Here is a 19,379-nt window from a genome sequence, read left to right as displayed (position 1 = left end):
GGTGACAGTATACCCTGGAGCAGTGGTACTCAGCCTTCTTCACGCTGCGACCCTTTAATACAGTTCCTCACATTGTAGTGAACCTCACCCATAAAATTATTCTGTTGCTACTTCATGACTGTAATTTTGCTACTGCTATGAATCACAATGTAAATATCTGATATGCAGGGTATCTGATATGGAACCCTGTAAAAGGGTGGTTCAACCCTCAAAGGGGTCTCCACCCATGAGTTGAGAACCACTGCTTTTGAAGGAAATGGAAGCAAGAATTAAAGTCAGGACAAGCAGGTACCCCAGCTGAGTGGCTCTGCGGTGGAGCTGACCGGATGCTCCTTACAATGCTAGGAGCATGGGGACTCAGAATCAATTTTAAGTAAATCTCAAAAGCAGATCAACTCTAGTCACGGGAGGCCATGAACATCCAGAGGTTTTTCTAACCTCTGCTTCCTGAACCCCAAATAGTGTTCCAGACAAGCTACATGGGAAGACTGAACAACAGATAGCAGGTATCGATGAGGAAGGAGGTAGAGGGCTCCAGCCATGACTACCCAGGCAGATAGGAAGGGGGATGTTGGTGTCCTGTGAAATTGTACAGTGGTATGTTATTTCTTTCTAGGCCTTTGTATCTCTCTGTGATATCTGGAAACAAGAACCCCCTGTTCACCTGCTCCCAATTTCTCTCTCTCTGTGTGTGTGTGTGTGTGTGTGTGTGTGTGTGTGCAAGCAAAGAAGCAAAGGGAGGTACAGCTCACGTGACAGACATGATTCATGTGCTAAATACAGAGCCCCACAGTCATTATCCATCATGCAGTCTTGGAAGACGGCTCCCAACTGTCATAAATGTGGAATAAACATCCTTCTGCAATTGATTCCACAGCAAACGCTCAAATAAGGTAGTGTTAGCTACCCCTTTCCTGCCTGGAAACTGGCAGAAAATCAAAATTACTGCTCAGCAGCCACCTGCGACTCAGCCACCTGAGCTGCCTGTGTGACCTGGAAGACCGTGGATGAAAAAAAACAAAACAAAAAGGGAACAGAGACTGTGGGTTTGTGACAACAGAGATGCCCGTGTCTACCTGGTCCCCGTGTCCTATCTAAACAAGGCCAGCTCTCCAATCAATGTGATAACCTACTTGATCTTGCTTATGCCCACACCATCTCCCAAAGGCTTCTTCCTGCTTCCCCCACCTTTTAACCCTATTCTATATTAATCTCGCCACCTCCTGGCCTTCCCCATGTGATCATCCAAGCTTCTATCAGAGCGGTTGCTGGGGCAACTCCCAGTCGAGGTGGAGCAAGCAGGTTATCTCTGGTGTGATCTGAAAGTACCTTACCCTTTACAGAAAGCTCCTATTAAAATAATTATATTACCTTGGGGGAACTGGAGATGGGGGAGAAAAGAGAATGGGAAATTCAGCCTGAAAATTGGCGAGGAATATTCCATTGGTTAGCTAAGGCAAATGCTGCTAGTCTAGGAAGGAGAAGCTGGTAGGTCCTGGGTAGAGGATGGCGGGGATTAAAAGTGGTGGGGGACTGAGGGAAATGGGCTGGGGGCGGGGGGAGAGCTGGAGGGCACCAGGAAAGCTAAAAGGGTGATGAATCTGGGGACTCAACCTGTCCTGACAAGTCACGCAGTATCTCTGTGTGTCAGAGAGAAAAGCGTGTACGCCGAATTTGGAAAATTGGATCATTTGGAGTCATTAGTTTAATTAATGTATTTACTCTCTGTTTTATTTGTTTATTTTTGTGATGGGGCCTTACACGTAGACTGAGCTGATCTCAAACTTGGTATGTAGCTCAGATTGACCACAAACTACTGATCTTCCCTCCTGACCAGCTGGAATGCTGGGACTACAGGCATGTGACATTAGGCTCAGTTCCCCGGCAGCCCCCCACCCCCGCCTCTCCCTCTCCCTCTCTCTGTATGTACATGGGCATGTATATATGAGGGTGCACTTGCACATGTGTGTGTGTGTGTGTTTGTGGTTGCCTGTTCAAGTGGGGCAGAGATTGGTGCTGGGAACTACTCCAAAGATTACCTTATTCACTTAGGCAGGGTCTCTCTGTTAAATTTAGAGCTCCCCAATATGGCTGGTTTCCCTAGCTAGCTTGCGTGGGAGATCCAGGCCAGGATCACAGTAGGCCACCATGCTCGCCTGTCATTTATGTGACTTCTGGAGATCTGCTCTCTAGTCCTCATGCTCTTGGGGTAAATGCTTTAAGCACTGAGCCATGTCCCAAGTCTCTCAAGGGGATTCTCCTTCCGGTTTTTAAAACATGGATTTTAAATGTGGCTCTGTCACTATGAGTGTGACCTGCTCTCAGAGGGTTATTTTCCCCACAGTTGATTGTGTGGGTCACAAAGTATTATGTGTCCAAAGCCCATGATTTAGAAGGCATGTGTGCCCACCCATTGTGAGCATGCTTGTACACCCACCCACTCAACCCCACCCACCGACCCCTGAACCCTCATACACCATTTTTGCCAAAGGGAAAAAGTAGTTACAATGTGCCTTTCTATATACTCTTTCTTCCATTTAGATCACATTCCTACAGGCTCATCATGACCACCCCAGTTAGATTAATCCTAAGAGTCAGAAAGTCCCTAGCAATGTCTCTGTGAATACAAAGACCCATACAGGCAAGAGTTCACTCGGCAAAATAGAATCTCGGGAGCCCTTAGCCTCAAAGGCTCTGTGATCACCCCGGCTCCACTTTCAACCTGGAATGTTCAGAACAGCTAATTAGTTGTGTACCGAGTACCACACATCTGAAAGACAGTGATCGTTTGACATTAATTAGGAAGCCATCTGAGCGTGTGGTGTCTGAGTCGCATGGTGAAAGTCAGAGCCTACAACCACTTGAGGAAGGAAGCAGTTGACACTTTTGCTTTCACACTGTGCCAGGCCCAGGATGTGGAGGACAGTGGGGACCCAGCTTTTCTGATGAAGACACTGAAAATACACCGATTGAAAGTCGTGCAGGTTAGATGGGCAGTGGTGGCTCAGGGTTTTAATTCCAGCAAGGTGGATCTTGGAGTTTGAGGCCAGCCTGATCTACAGAGTGAGTTCCAGGGTTACACAGAGAAACCCTGTCTCAAAAACAAACACAGAAAATAATAAATAAATAACAGACAAATAAGAGGCATACAGGTTAATTTTCTTTGGGGTCCGTGTTGGCATGAGTTGTGCTTTGAGTGGTGGGTGTGAAGATGAGAATCAGACACCTGTAAAGGTGTCCTAGAGATGGAGCAAGGCTGCCCTTGAACCTCTGCACTTACAGCTACCACCATGAATAGCTGCACAGTTACTACGTGCCCTGCCCTGTACTAAGCATTTTTGAAACTTTATCTCTTTGAATTATCACAGCTGCTCTACCAGAAGTGATCTTCTTATCCCATTTTCAGAAGAGGAATTCAAAACTCCGCAAGCAAGAGCACATAGCTGGCACATAACGGATGCCTGGCAATCACGGAGTCCTGCGCGTCTACAGTCAAGCCATTTACTCTGTATATCTGTATAGCATAATCTGTAAATGACCTGATCACTATCTTGGTTGACAGGAAGGAAGAAGTGGTCTGTGGAGTGCACTTCGTGGGGTAAGATTGGACTGAGCAGACAGAAAAGTCCAACTCCCATTGTCCCTAACAGCAGTGGGAAGGGCTAAGATAATCCTGTGTCTCCTCCTCAGAGTGTCTCCTATTCCACTGAACAGTTACAAATCCACAAGTTGGGTTAGTAACTGGATTCTTTTGTCCTGAAAGATGTTGACTGGACATTTTGATGGGGTCATGGTAAGGAAGAATTGGTTCATCTGGGATGATAACACTGTGAGTCAAAGATCATGAGTACTGTTAGCTCAGAACCACGTATGCCTCACATGGACCCCACAGTAACCCCAGGAGGTAAGTCTGACTGCACCCATTTATCTGTAGCAAAGCTGACTCTCAGAGAGGACGGTATACATAACATGCTTGGCTGTGACTCAGACCCCAGTGAACATGAAGCTGAATCCAGCCTCTTATCATTGATGCTTTACAACCACTTTACTAGGCAAGTGAGAGTTGACTTGAAAACTAACTACCAGTACTTACCCCTTCTCCCCTTCTTGTGAATTTGTCTCCAGTCCCCACAGCTGGTCAGTGAGAGCATGAGAGTCATGCAAGGGGAGGCTAGACCAAGTCACCATGTCACCAGATCGATTCACTTTGTGATCCAGTCTGTTTCCAGTACCTTTAACTGAGTATTGAGCTAATGAAAACTGAAAGCACAGGCACCGACTCAAAGCAAAGCCTTCATTCACTCAAGTAGGTTCTGCAAGTATTTAGTAAGCGTGGTGGAGAGATGAATAGAAGTCCCGAGGTGGCTGGTCGGAATAACGTTTCTTGCCAGAGAGAAACTCAGTGGTGTTGATGATGGGTGAAATACGGTTTGCTCTTCTGGAGAGATGGAGAATGAAGTGGTGTTTGGATGAGAACAAGCCAGACACCAACAAAGGAGTGAGAGGGAGATGCTGCAAGTGAGAAGGGGGAATTTCAGGGAAAAAAAAACAGAGACAACAATGACAGGGAGAGCCATATTCCCAGACAGTCTTGAAAATAATTACAGCTCGTAGAAAAATCAATCAGCAAGGCTCTGCTAAATGCTGGGAGGACAGAGTGTTGTGAAAGCAAAGGGCCAGGCTCCTCTGCAGTACAGCGTACTGGGCAAGATAAAAATAGCATGCTTGAAACAATTAGAGAGCAATTAATGTCAACCCGTCTGGTTCTGGCTCAAGTACAACAGGATTCAGAGTGGAGGAAGCTTGGAGACCTGGAATAGTCTATCAGACCCTTGTAGGGAAAGGTCCCTAGAGGCCAGACGTCTTAGACATCTGATGTTTGAAAGAAGGGTTCATTCGTATAAACACCCTGCTTATGCAATACAGTGCAACCCACACTGACCACATTCCTACCCTTCCAGAAGTTTCTGATTACAAAAGAGAACACAGTGTTTGACTTGTGGCAGTTTGACCATGTGAGTGAATGAATGATCTGGGTACTGGAACTTCTCAGGGTCACAGAAGGAGTGGAAGGCGGGAAAAGCACAGCTGCAGAAATAGCGCCTGGAGCGCACATACTGTTTACAGTCAGGGACTGTCTCTACTCCATCTCTATTGTGGGGGCTGGACAGAAGACTCAGCAGTTAAGAGAACTGGCTGCACTTCTAGAGGACCCAGGTTCTATTCTCAGCACCCACATGGTGGCTCATAACCCCTGGAACGCCATTCCCAGGGATCTCCCTCAAGCACCTGGTACAAACATGGTATACAGACACATATGCAGGCAAAACGGCAAAGTACCCATATGCAAAAGTAAATACAATTTCTTTAAAAAAAAAAAAAGAAAGAAACCACCATGAACTCGTAGTGACTATGGCAACATGCACAAGACCTGCACAGGCTCAAGCTAGAAAAGATACCAGGGCTGATGGGGGTGAGGGTGGGGGTGGCGGGAGGTGGGGTGGGGGTGGGGAGGTGTTAGGGGGAGTGAACTTGGGTCTCATCCCTAACTAAGAAGCCATTTGCAGTTGCTACCTATGGGCAAAGGGACAATTGGTTTTCTCCAATGGAGTGCACTGGGTATATCAACCACATTGTAGGTCAAGCCCCATGCCCAGGAGTAGCTAGTCAGTATAAAATGGACATGATTAATGTGTGTGTGTGTGTGTGTTTGTTTTGTTTTACTTCTTCCTTCCTTCCTTCCTTCCTTCCTTCCTTCCTTCCTTCCTTCCTTCCTTCCTTCCTTCCTTCCTTCTCTTCCTTCCTTTCTTTCACTCTCTCTTTCTTCTCTCTCTCTTCTCTCTCTCTCTCTTTTCTTTTTGGTTTCACTGATCTTTTGTGTGTTTTGAATTTTGGTTTTGTGGGGTTTTTAGCTTTCTTTTAAATTTTTTAGTCATTTTAGAAAGAGAAATAGCAAGAGCATACAATTGGGTGGGTAGGGAGGTTGGAGAGGATCTAGGAGGAGCTGATGGAGGGCAAAACATGGCCAAAAGAGTACTAAAAAAAAAAAAAAGGGAGGTTCCATGTTGGGATACATACTCTAGACAGATGCCAGTCTATTGGCTTCAAAACATATCACTGTGGAGGCTTTTCCTGGAACTTAGAACCTGGTTCATTTGCATCATGGTTTGAGTGATTGGATAATTTTTCTTAAACATACATCCTTTAGGTCTGCAAATAGATTACACAGACTATATCTATATCTGCAATTTTTAATTTTTAAAAATACCTTTTAAAAAGTACTTTTAAAAAATACTTTTAAGTCTGCAAATAGATTACACCGACTGCGAATATATTACACAGACTAATTCTATAGGCACTGGATAGCGACATTAGAAGTGATTTTGGTTTTCTCTAAAAATAGCTACTTTCAGGTGGGGAGATTAAATATATGCATTTAGTGTGGTGTGTAATTGCTATCAGAGGATGCTGTACAGAATAGAAGGCGAGCAGAAGAGAAAAGGGCCTTAAAATAGAGTTTAGGAAAGGGGAAGCTGACCTCAGAGAAGTTGGCACTGGGTTCTGGAATGGGCTCCGTCAGGGCTGGGGTGTTGGGAGGTGGGAAATCTGTAGGTAGGTGGAAAGGGATCCGTGAAAGCTGGAAGCATGAAGATGTAGTAGCATGTTCTAAGAGCTGTAAATAAGGGGTGTTACTAGAGGAGAGAGTCCTAAAGGAGGCGGGAGAATGATGGATCTGAAGGGCGCCACAGCAGGATCCTGCTTATGAATGACTCTGGAAGCCATGTCCGTGGGTCAGACTGTGCCTCTGCGATGGTTGTGGCATCATCAAGGGATGTTGAGTGGTAGAGCAACAGGGTCAGATATGTGGATCATAAAAAGAATGGAGTGGGTACTGGAAGGTGGAGAAGGGCAGCCAAGGCAAGAGACAACAGAGGGTAGATAGGCGGCCATTGCAGGATGCACACTGGAAACCACAACGTGGTTGTAAACCAAAGCTGTATGTGGGGAAGCACGGATGGGAGAAACTAGAGTTCTGCTTACAGACCAGAGGCGATAGGTCTTGTCTGCCTACTGGGAGCAAGGATGGAGATGGTGAGACCGCCAAAGGTGGACCACTAAGGTAGATGACAGGGATGGAGATTTCATGTGTGAGCAGTGTTCTTGTCTTCACACCGCCTGAGCTCTCCCCAGTTCAGTCTCCTTCTAATCTGGCACCCTGGAACAGTGCACGCCAAAGTAAACAACCCCTTAGCTCCTCAGCTCTTCTTAGAATCCTGCCCACCTGATTTGAATGGAACTTTGCCCTTACCCAGGGAAATGTCATCCACCTTGTGTCCTCCGGAACAGGCTGTCCTCTCATATCCCAGGTACCAAGCCAGGCAGACACCTCAATTCCAAATTATGCTTGTAGACACTAATGGAGCACTGTTCCTTTTAGAACCATGCCCTTTTGTGACATCAACATTATCAGCATTATTATAACTATCATCATTATTATCATTATCATTCCTATTACTATTATAGATCACATCTGCCATTTAGAAAGAGACTCTCTCAGGTTCTCTCTGCCCCAAGTCCAGACTTCTCCCCATATGAGAAATGAGCTTCAGTGTGCCGGTCACTTCTGGCCCACTTCAGTATTCACACCCATGACCACACTCCACGTTTTGCCATCTCTTGAAGATGTTTCACCTCTGAAACCTTTAGCATGGCGTCTGCCTCCTGACCAATGTTGGACCCTTCCACGTCTCTGACCCCCTTATCTGTACTCACCTCCACAGAGTAACAAAGTCTCAGGCTGTTGTGGTTGTCCCCACAGAACGCGTTTAAAGGCTTGATTTCCAACCTGTGGGTTCTGGGGAAGTGATTTGATTGTGGGAGCTGGGATATAAGAGGGGGATTAGTTAATTTTTCGATGCATTGATAGCTTTATAGCATTATTGGGAAGTGTTGAAAACTTTTAGAAATAGGACTTTTGGAAGTAGGACCTCATTAGAGGAATTTGATCACAAGGAAGATGTTCTTGGGGACGGTAAATTTTGCCAGGCCCTCCCTCTGTTCTTTCTGCTTCCTGGCTACAGGAAGTGAGAAGCCCTGCTCAGCTATGCTCCCTGCCATAATAGTTCTGCCTCTCAGACCTCAGAACAATGAGACTAGTTGACCACCAACTAAAATCTAAACCACAAACCCAAACAAATTTTCCTTCCTTATGATGTTTTTATCCCTCAGATAATTTTTGATACAATGAAAAGTCTGACTAAGACAGGTCCTCTCCTCCTGAAACACCTGTCCTTAGTCCAAGGTCTAAATATTTTTCAAGTACATTAATTCCACTTCGTTAATCTAACTGTCTGGAGTTCAGGAACTAACACTCAAAGCCATCTGAGCTATGTCCAGCATATCTTCAAAGCCAGAGTAATGGTTCTAAAATACAAATATAATGTCTGTAACCCTTATACTTACAATATTTTACCAGCTCTCTGAACTCTTTTGCATAACATATAAACCGTTCTGTGATGGACTCCTGTCTACCTCTACAGATCCTGCTTTCATTATTCTGTCTGAATTTTATTGTAACAGGATACCAGACTTTAGTACAACTGGGGCCATGATAGAACTACCATTTAGACCTGGGAACCCAGCACATAGGCAGCAGCACCTGCCAAAACAGGAACAAAGACCTAATCCATCAAAGTCCATAGCTCTGTGAAAGCCTCTAAATGTACTAACCTTGCCGTTGGCTTCTGTAGTTCTGTTTCTGAGTAACTGTTCTTGTTAACTGAAGTGTGCCAATCCAGGCTGTGGTTTCTGTGCTTAAAAGCTCAGCATGAGACAGCTTTGGGACTGCTCTGAGGTTCTGAACACCCAGTGTAGCTACCAGCTGGCTAACAAAGATTTTCTAATGGCTTGAACCCATGTCCGAGTAGTCTCCTGTGGTGGACACCCCATAGGATTATCTCCTCCATTTCCTTGGAACATAAATGAAACGACTTGTAGTGTCTACAGCACCTTGTGACCTTACTCTTTGCTGCACTCACTTGCTCCTGCCTAAAACCATTGCTCTTTCATGATTTACCAACTTACGTCCTTCAAGATACATCCTGTGTCCAGCACAGAGCACCTCTCTTGAGTACATGCTTAATGCATGGCATAGATGTATTGATGTAGAGGACATTCATTCATTCCACTTTTGTCTCAATGACCCTTGGAGTCTCCACTGTTATGGCTTTCTTATTTTGTTACAGATTTTATTTATTTTTCCATCCTCCACAGTAGCTTGAAACCTCTTGGGGAGTAGAGATGTTTCTTTGCTCCCCACCCCTGCACCCAACACGAGGCATCCAGTGAGCAGTTATAAGTGCATACATGATTGGCCAGGCAGAGATTGGAGCCTTGTCCTCTACAGCAGACCATCTTGTTCTCAGCCTTCCACTATTGCTGTCTGATGTCTCAAGTACTAGAGACAATGACTTCCATCTGTCCTTTAAACTCTGGCTCTACAGTATTTGCTCAACTGATAAAATGGCCATGCCTTTCAGTGCTGTGGAAAGGAAGGCCCTGCTGTTCCCCAGCAAGCCTCCTCATCAGGAACTTGAGAGAACATCAGGAGAGATAGGCATGTACTGTGAGTTCTTTGAAGGACCAAACCCAGCAGCTTCCTTGAAATGTCTTTTTCACTGCCTGGAATTCTGCAAAGGCAGTTACAACTACATGGCCATGCCTTCATCTCTCCCTCTCCCTCTCCCTCCCCTCCCCCCACCTGTCATCCATGAAACCGGCAGATCTAATGACCGTTTCTTCCTCTCCTTTTGTCTTTGTTTATTTTGCGACAGGTTCTTATAGAGCCAAGGCTGACCTTCCATTCTGGAGCCTCCTGATTCTCCTGCCTCCGTGTTCCGAGTTAATGATCTTTTTTATTTTTCTTTCAGGCCTGGGGGTTGCACCTAGGACTCCATGCGTATCAAGCAAGTGTTCTAGCTCTGTGTTGGTATGCCCGGTCCCAGACAGCAGACAGAATACATTAAAATATAAATATCATCAGGATGTTCACCTGCCACAGAGCCCTTAGTGCCTCTCACTGCCGACCCTTTCCCCCCTCAACCTGTTTTCTGATACTATATCTGACATGATATTGTATCTATATGCGGGATACCTGAGATTGGACAATATAAAGGGAAGAAGTTTATTTAGCTCAGAGTTGTAGCTGTTGAAAGTCTAGACAAGGCAGCTTCATCTGGTAAAGGGCTCAGGATACCTCATAACAAGACAGCAAACATGCAGTGTCCTGTCAAGGAGATAAGCATACCAGTGGCTGCCTTGGTTTATAACATCTTGGTCTCATGGCAACTATCCAGCCCAGGGAGAACTGCATTAATTCCTTTTAAAGACCTAACGACTTGGTCAAGTTTCTTCTCAGTACTGCCACAGCGTCAGTTAGATTTCAAAATGAGCTCTGGTGGGGACAAATCACATCTAAACCATGCCAGGCTGGATGCTCTTTGCACCCTGTTGTAGGCCCCTGTTGTGTAGCTTAAGTATTCTGAACAATACTGACCCCTCTTCATCTCCATACCTCGGCTTCCTTTGCTCTGGCAGAGACACATTCCATTCTTATGCCTTTCCTCCATGGCGCCTCACCTGGCACGCTTCGCTCTGTAAGGAGAGACTTTCTGTTGTTTTGTGTGATGACTTCTCAGCATGAATGGAAAGATTCGCTCCCCTGTGTTTTCCCTCAGCATTCTTCATGCTACACAAAGAGACCTCATCGTTCAGAAATGATGCTGACACACTCCTATGCCAGTCACAAAGGACCAGATAGTTACTCTGTGAGAACTGACCTATGTAGTTAGCTATAAGGTGGGGGACACACATAGACCTGGAGAGGCCATTACATCTATAATCATAAGACAGGTTTCTTTAGTTTTTTATTGACAGGTTATGGAGAAAAGACCGCTGATATTGGAGTCAAATAAACACCAGCTCATCTTCCCTGTTTGCATTTGGTCCCTCAGTCTCACTTTCCTTATCTGTGAAATGGGAGCTACAGATCCTGGATACCTGTAACATAGATTAAGGGCAATGCTAACACTTGTGTGAGCTTGAATTGATATTTGGCAGAGGATGCTGGGAATCACAGTAGTTCTGATGCTGTCTCCACCTTGTAGCCCTTCACCCTCTCTCCTTGAAAATATGTTAATAAGAATCTTTTATATAAACTTCAGCCTTCAAGTCTTTATGTTCTTAATATTGTTCCCAACCCTATTTTCTCTGGTGCCTTTGACCTTTGACCTTCCTTTTCAAAGCATCATGATCCTTCATGAATGGAGGGTCTTAAATCATGTGATATTTTGCAGTCACTGTAATAGTGACTGAGGAGTAACACTAAGTACTTACTCAGAGTCCAGCTCCCTGCTTAGCTCTGAACATGCAGTATCCTTGTGGTACCTGGAATGTGGCCATTGTCTTCATTCCACAGATGGGGTGATTGAGTTTAGATCCTTAAGTGGACCAGACAGTTAGCAAGTGTTGAAGCCCAACTTAAAACCCTTGCCCTCAACTAGTACTTTGTCTTTATTCTTCTTGGGGATTCTCCCTAGCTGATGAATTGCTGTATTCAGGACAGCTCTAGAATGTATGGAAGGGTGTCTGCCAAGACTTCCTAATGCTTGTTTTCTCATTAAAAGAACCGCAGGACATGTGTTCATCCCGTTAGCCATATCTAGAAGATTCCTCAGAGACTAGGAGAGTTCTGGCTTCTTCCTCCCTCCCTCTGAAGCACACACATACTTCCAACAGAGAGCTGCCGCACACCGCCCCCTGAGTCTGTACTGGAACAGGTCTCAGAAATAACAGAATCTGAAGGAGGGCAGGACTTAGGGAGGGGGACATTGCTCACAGAATGAGCAACTCCACACTGGAGCTCTGACACGAGGCTTCCTTCAACTCCTGCCAGCTACGGAGAACAGTTAGTACCTGGTATTCTTGCCAAAGATCACACTTGGGGGTTGTCCCAGTTTCGCAGCCATCCTTCTCCAGGGTCCCACTGTCAGCTCTCCCTCCTCATAGCTGTCCCCAGCTCCTTCCCCAGGACTCCACTGAGCTCACACGGCTCCTGCGCCTGCTCTTCCATGGCCCTGACGTGCTGGGAATTCCCACCACTTGTTTCTTTATCTCCCTCTCTTTTCTCTTTCAGCTCCTTGAGCTGATCTTGTGTCAGGAGCTTCATGACTGAGGTTCATTCAGGGTGGAACATTTTTTTCTCTCTGACTTCTGCATTGATGTTTCTCTATTTCCAGTTTTCCTTCAGAGTGTACTTTGTTGGGCACATTGGCTGCTCACCTCCTTGCCCTGCTCACTCCGAGGTCACCCAGTTTTATTTTATCAAGAGAGTCCCAGGTCCTAGAACCGCCTCCCATTTTCTTTCTTTCTTTCCTTCTTTCTTTCTTTCTTTCTTTCTTTCTTTCTTTCTTTCTTTCTTCATTCTTTCGGCCCTTCCCTTCCCTTCCCTTCCCCCTTCCCCTTCCTTCCTTCCTTCCTTCCTTCCTTCCTTCCTTCCTTCCTTCCTTCCTTCCTTCCTTCCTTCCTCCCTCCCTCCCTCCCTCCCTCCCTCCCTCCCTCCCTCCCTTCTTCCTTCCTTCCTTCCTTCCTTCCTTCCTTCCTTCCTTCCTTCCTTCCTTTCTTTCTTTCTTTCTTTCTTTCTTTCTTTCTTTCTTTCTTTCTTTCTTTCTTTCTTTCTTAATTATAAATTTTTTGTTTCTTTTAAGTTTATCTATTTATGTTTTTTTTTTTTAAGTGTAGGAGTCATGCCAGACGATCCCCTCATAAATGGCTGTGAGCCACCATGTGGTTCATGGAAATTGAACTCAGGAACTTTGGAAGAGCAGCCAGTGCTCTTCACTGCTGAACCCCCCCTCCCACCATTTTCTTTCTTAACTTACCCATCATTATGGTATTAGCCCTGCTTGAATGCTAGATTCTGAATGATACAGTTTCTCCCTGACTGATGCTATATCTCTAGTTCCAAAAACAGTTCCAAGGACATGCTGGGTTCTGGACATACTTTTGACTAACCAAATGAAATTCCCATGCAGTTCTCCATAGTGATTGAGTGCATGGACTAGGCAGCAAGACGATCTGAGTTCAAATCCTAGCAGGTGCCTTAGCCTCTTTGGGTTTCAGCACCCCCTCTAGAAAACTCAGAGAACACACTCTACCTGCCTCCTTGTGAAGGCCGGGTGAGTCAGTGTATATGGAGTGTGCAGAACCCCACACGAGTATACTACTATTACTAGTGTGTTCTACTGTAGCCAGAGGCCAAACATCTCCATACAGATGTGGTTCATGCCGGATCTGCCCACTGCTACAACTTCCCATTGTGTCCTGGGAAGACCTGACTTTGTTTGTGTCCTCAAGGGGTCAAACTCAGTTAATAGTGATAGAGACAGTGCCAGGTGTTAGATACTTACTCCCTAAGAATAGAACTACAAAGCAGGCCACCGGTTCCTTCTAAACATGAAACAATGTGTCCCCAGATAATCCTGTCTGTGGCTGGCATAGTTTCTTTCATTAACTGATTGTTTTGGTCAATCAAGATCTCTTTGGAGTAGGTAAATTCAGCTCACAGGAGTAGTACCACCGGACAGCCAAGCATAGTTGCTGATGTTGAAAACATTGCAGTTATCTGCTGCCGAAAGACAAGGCCCGATGCTCAGTGGCTTGTGTACCGACTTCAGAGGGCTTCCTGTTGGTCTAGATGTTATGCTCTTCCTGAAAAAGGTTCACGTGGCCATCTTCCACTCTCCTCATTCAGTTTTACAACTCCCTGAAAACCTTTCCTTCCTGCCTGAGTTGGAGCAAAATCTTTCACTGGGTTCCACATGCATGTTTTGTCTTCATTGCCCTAGCAGATGTAGCTCGGGGTCTTTCTAACGTTTGTGGGATGTAGTTGCTTGGTGCCATGAATTATCTTTTTCATGTGTGTGTGTGCTCAGTCACGCACCACACCTCACACACAATGTGCTCAACGTGTTGGTCATAGGCTTCTTCATACTTGGAGTACAAGCCTTCCTTAAGACTAAAATGCATCTCTCTTCTCTCATCAGTGCACTTTCCTACCATTCTTAAAACAGGATCCACACTTTAACATGGGGTTTCTTTGATTTGTTTTAACATTTCAGGATCCCCACTAAGTGGGGACCTTTAGCACCTTGACCAAGTCTTTAAATTAACACGAACCCCAGAAATCTGCCTACTGGATTCCAGTGATTAGGTCAAGCTACCATGAGTGGAACACCCACTGAGAACCTGCAAAGGTCAGACCTCAGCAGGGCAGTGTGTGTAGGTGCACTACGGACTCGGTGCTTGCCTGGCTCAGGAATAGTTTGGTCCACTGAAATTTTTTATCAGCCACTGATTGGTTACAAATTATGTTCCTAAGTTGGGCTATCAGCTTATACTCTAATTTAGGCTGGAGTTAGCTTTAAAAGACTCAAATGTGGAGATAGCCTCAGGCTAAATTTAGTTTATCTGAACCAGGAGTGGAAGGAGGGATACGAATTAAACAGACAATAGGGGTGGCTGTGGGGAGGGAGGCTGGCACAATCCATCACTGTGCATTCCGGAGAAGGAATCCCATAGCATCTGGCTAGATGCAGAGAAAACGAAAAAGGAGTTTCATCGAAGACTTAAATGTTTGTGCAGGAGCCAGACAGGGTGAGGATCTGTCTTACTGCTGTGAACAGACACCATGATCAAGGCAACTCTTATAAGGACAACATTTAATTGGAGTTGGCTTATAGGTTCAGAGGTTCAATTCATTATTATCAAGGTGGGATTATGACAGCATCCAGGCAGGCATGGTACAGGCAGAGCTGAGAGTTCTAAATCTTCATCTGAAGGTGGCTAGTGGAAGACTGGCTTCCAGGCAGCTAGGATGAAGGTCTTAAAGCCCACACCCACAGTGACACGCCTACTCCAACAAGGCCGTACCTTCTAACAGGGCCACTTTCTGGGCTGAGCATCTACAAACCATCACAGATCTAGTAGGCCCATGGTCTTTATCTTTCCATAGTTAGAGGTCACTTAAAATTTGGAGTCAGGATTTAATACAATCAGACACATAGTCTGGGAGGATGGGTAATGGAGTAAGATGCAGGGAAAACTGAAGGAAGAAAGGAAGATACCAGTTAGCAAGTTAGACTGCAGTCAGGTACCAAGCAGTGATAGGTTTGGTTGCAGGTACAACGAGGATGGAGATGATCAAAGAAAACTTGAATGTGAAAATCAACCAGACAGGGTGAGAGAATGATTTAAAACTTATATGTTGTGTCAAAATTATTTCTGCTTTTGTCCAACTACCACTATGGGCTTCTGGAACACTAATGAGGCATACACTGTCTCTCAGAAGGTTACTGTTAGGGATATGGCAAAAGTGTCTCATCGTGACCATCTCCATTCATAAGGTACACGTGAAATACACCTACACAAGGCGAAGCCAGCTCTCATGTGCTGACACAGACAGTGTGTGCATTAGGGCTGAATGGGGCCCGCAGAATTGCTAGGATTCCTGAAGCTGAACTTTCATGTGTTCTCCAGATGGTTAAGCATGGCCAATTAATAATATGCTTGCTGTTTGCTGGCTAATGAGAAGCCCTTGTCTTAATTGAAAATAAATATCAATGTGTTTATTTTTCACTAGTGTATTCATTTACCTATTCAGCCAGCTTTTTTATTGAGCACAAATAACATTCAGGGCTGTCTGTGCTGGACAATGGAAGTGACAGAATTAGACAGTGGGGTAAAGGGAACGCCACATTTGAAGTCTAAAAAGGTGCATTTGAGATTCACTGTGTTACATAGATTTATTTTTTAAAAATTATAGGAAAATATAGGTTGAAGATGTAGCTCAGTTGATAGAGTGCTTGCTTACCTAGCATTCCCAAAACCCTGGGTTTTATTTCTATACCCCCCAAAATGGGCAGAATTTCTGTAATCTTACCACGTAAGGGGCAAGAGGCAAGAGGATCTGAAATTCATGGTTGGTCTCAGCCATATATCAAGGATGAGGCTAACCTAGGAGGCTACATGAGACCCTGTCTCAAAAATTTATGGTAAAAAATACACACAACACACACACCAGTATATATTACACAAAATGCTGTTTTAACCTGATTAAGGGGTGCTATGCTGCAGCACTAAGCACAGCCACATTGCAGTGTGACCCTCATCATGACCTGTCACCACACCAGGTCCATTTCCCCAACTTTCCTTTTCCTCTTAGAAACCACTAGTTCCTCTCATTGGCTGTATGAATATGGCTACCCTAGGAACCTCATGTAAGAGGAATCCTATAGTATTTGTGCTTTTGTGACAGATTCATTTCACTTTGGGGACATCCCCAAGGTTCCTCTCTGCTGTAGCATGTATCAGAATTTTCTTCCTTACTAAGGCTAGTAGAATTCCATTGTGTGTGTGTGTCTACTGTCTACTAAATTTTATTTGTCCACTCCTCTGAGAACAGTCGGGTGGTTTGAGTCCAGCTTTTAGCGTTATTATGAATGTTGTTGGTATGAATATGAGTGAATAAATAGCTCTTTAAGTTTCTGTTTTCATTTCGGTGGCCATCCTGGTCATCCTGGTTCTTTTTTTTTAAACACTTGACACAAGCTAGAGTCATCTGTGAAGAGGAACCTCAATTGAGAAAATGCCTCCATCAGTGTAGTCGGTAGGCTAATATTGATTAGTGGTTGATATGGAAGGGCCCAGAAACTGTGGCTGTTGTTATCTCTGAGCTGGTGGCCCTGGGTGGGATAAGAAAGCAGGCCGTATAAGTTATAAGGAACAAACCAGTAACAATCTCTTCTGTGTTGTCTGCTTCAGTTCCCTCCTCCAGATTCCTGCCTTGAGCTCCTGCCCCGACTTCCCTCAGTGGTGGATTGTGACACGGAAGTATAAGCCAAATGAACCCTTTTCTCCCCAAGTTGCATCTGATCATGGTGTTTATGACAGCAATGAACAGCAAACCAGGACCCCGGTACATAGTTAAAAGCAGAACTGCAGGACCATCTGTTAACATCTCGAGGAAGGACCATGCTGTCTGGCTCAGTGACTATAGCATTCAACATTCCTGCTCACAACACACAAGTTCCCAGTTTTCCATACCCATGCTAACACATGTTACTTCACAGGTCCTTTTTAGGGGTGGGCCTTGTAGTTGATATAGGGTCTCATGGAACCCAGGGTGGCTTCAAACCCAATGAATCTGAGGATGGCTTTGCACTTCTGATAGTCCTGTTTTTGTTTGCTTGTTGTTGTTTGTTTGTTTGTTTGTTTGTTCTTTTCGTTTTTTGAGACAGGGTTTCTCTGTGTAGCCCTGGCTGTCCTGGAACTCAATTTGTAGACAGGCTGGCCTTGAACTCAGAAATCTGCCTGCCTCTGCCTCCCATGCTGGAATCAAAGGCATGCGCCACCATGCCCTGCTTGTTTTTGTTTTTTAACCTCTCAAGTACTCAATGTTCTGTTTTCTGATAATAACCATGCTAGCATGTGTATAGCTGTACCTCATCGTAGTTCTGGTTTGCATTTTCCTAAATACTAGAGAAAACATTTTTTCCTGGACATATTTGCTGTTTGTATGTTTTCCTTGAATCTAGCTGTTGCTGAGTGGGTCGTATTCTTTTTAAATTCAATCACACAAAGTATCTTAGTCCGTTCAGGCTGCGATAACAATATGTGACACACTGAGTCACTTTCAAACAGTGGAAATTTCTATCTCACAGTGCTAGAGGTTGGTGCATCTAGTCAGATTTGTTATCTAGTGAGACCCTACTGCCTAGCTCATCTGTAACTTGTATCATCCGCACATGGTCCTGATGGGTGACAATCCCATCAGAAGCCTTTTGCCTCACAGTTTTTTTTCAAGATCATAATTTTTATTATACTCTGAATAAGGCTGATATTTAAATAGCAGAGGAAATGCCTATATAAAAGGTTTATAGAACACTCATTTACATACTGGATATGTATTCTTTACAATATAGAATAGTGAAAACTGTGCTAATAGAAAAGACAGATATGGTGACATTACAACATCTTTGACACTGAAGATAAATGCAGTGTGGCTTTTAACATGGATACAGCCCAACACTGGAAACTATAAGACCGTTAATGAGAAGGTTAATGGGACCCTGGCTATATATTGGAAGTGGTGGGACATCACTAAATTTACTCATAGAATAATGTACTAACTTGTGCCCAACCAGTTCGCCTCACAGTTTTATTCCTTCCTGCTCTGGTTTGGATCTGACTTGGCTGCATCTTCTAAGAGTTCATATATCGAAAGCTTGGTCCGAAATGTGGTGACGTTAAGAGGTGGTGGATCCCTTTAAGAGGTGGGTCTTGGTGAAATGCTGGGTTTGGAAGAGATGAAAGTAGTTCATATGAGACCCAGTACTAGGTCTCTTGAGGGAGTGCTTGTATCCCTCAGGGTTCTCTAGAAGAATAGGAGCAATAGGATGCATATAACCATAAGAAGGAACTTATTAGACTGGCTCACATGATCAGAGCCTGGCAAGTTCCATAATGGCCACTTTTTGGGCTGGAGAGTGGAGAAAACCAAGCTCCAAGAAGCTTGGAGCCCTGAAACAAAAGGGGCCAAGGATGCAGCTTGTTCTGGAGTTCTCTGCAGCAAGGCTGCCAGGGATCATGAGAGGGAGAAGAGGCTGGCATTTGACACCATCCCCTATGTGGTCTTAGCAGAGTTGGCATGGCACTGGTGCAGGTCATACTTAAACCTTCATGATTGGGAGCTGAATAAAATATGAGCTTCAACATGAACATTTTATTAAAACAATGGAGAGCAAACCAAATGTCCTCCTATCCTCACCAAGGCTGCATGTTAGAGGTTAGGTTTTACTCTGCGAATCTTGGGAAGACCCATGGATTCATGATATAGCAGAAGCCAAACTGGTTTACACTGCCGTGATTCAGTTTAAGTGTCTGCCTTGGCTGTATTTTGCAGTTCCAGCATCCTGCTTCACTTCATAAAACAAGAGTGTTCTGATGGAGTGAGCAGGAGAGCTTAGCCTCAGACACAGAAAAGATCTGAAAAAAGCAGAAAAGAACAAAAACCAGATTAGTCATTTCAAAGTCCCTTTCCATGGAAAGCAGGAATAGGGAAGACAAAACGATGAGAAATTAGCTTTTGTAAGGATTAAAGTTAATGAGGTCTCATTTGTTGCCTGCCTTGGGAATTTCTGCTGATATCTCTTTCTCTCTTGATTTCTCAGGAGCTCAGATAAGAACATAGACTAAGTTCAATGACAGAGAGTGATTGAATGGCTGATTTCAGTTTGGTTTTTGACCATCTTTTTTTTAGGACT

The sequence above is a fragment of the Mus musculus genome, chromosome 9 (assembly GCF_000001635.26).
Source record: "Mus musculus strain C57BL/6J chromosome 9, GRCm38.p6 C57BL/6J".
NCBI lineage: Eukaryota > Metazoa > Chordata > Mammalia > Rodentia > Muridae > Mus > Mus musculus.
Note: the sequence above shows the minus strand (reverse complement) of the source record.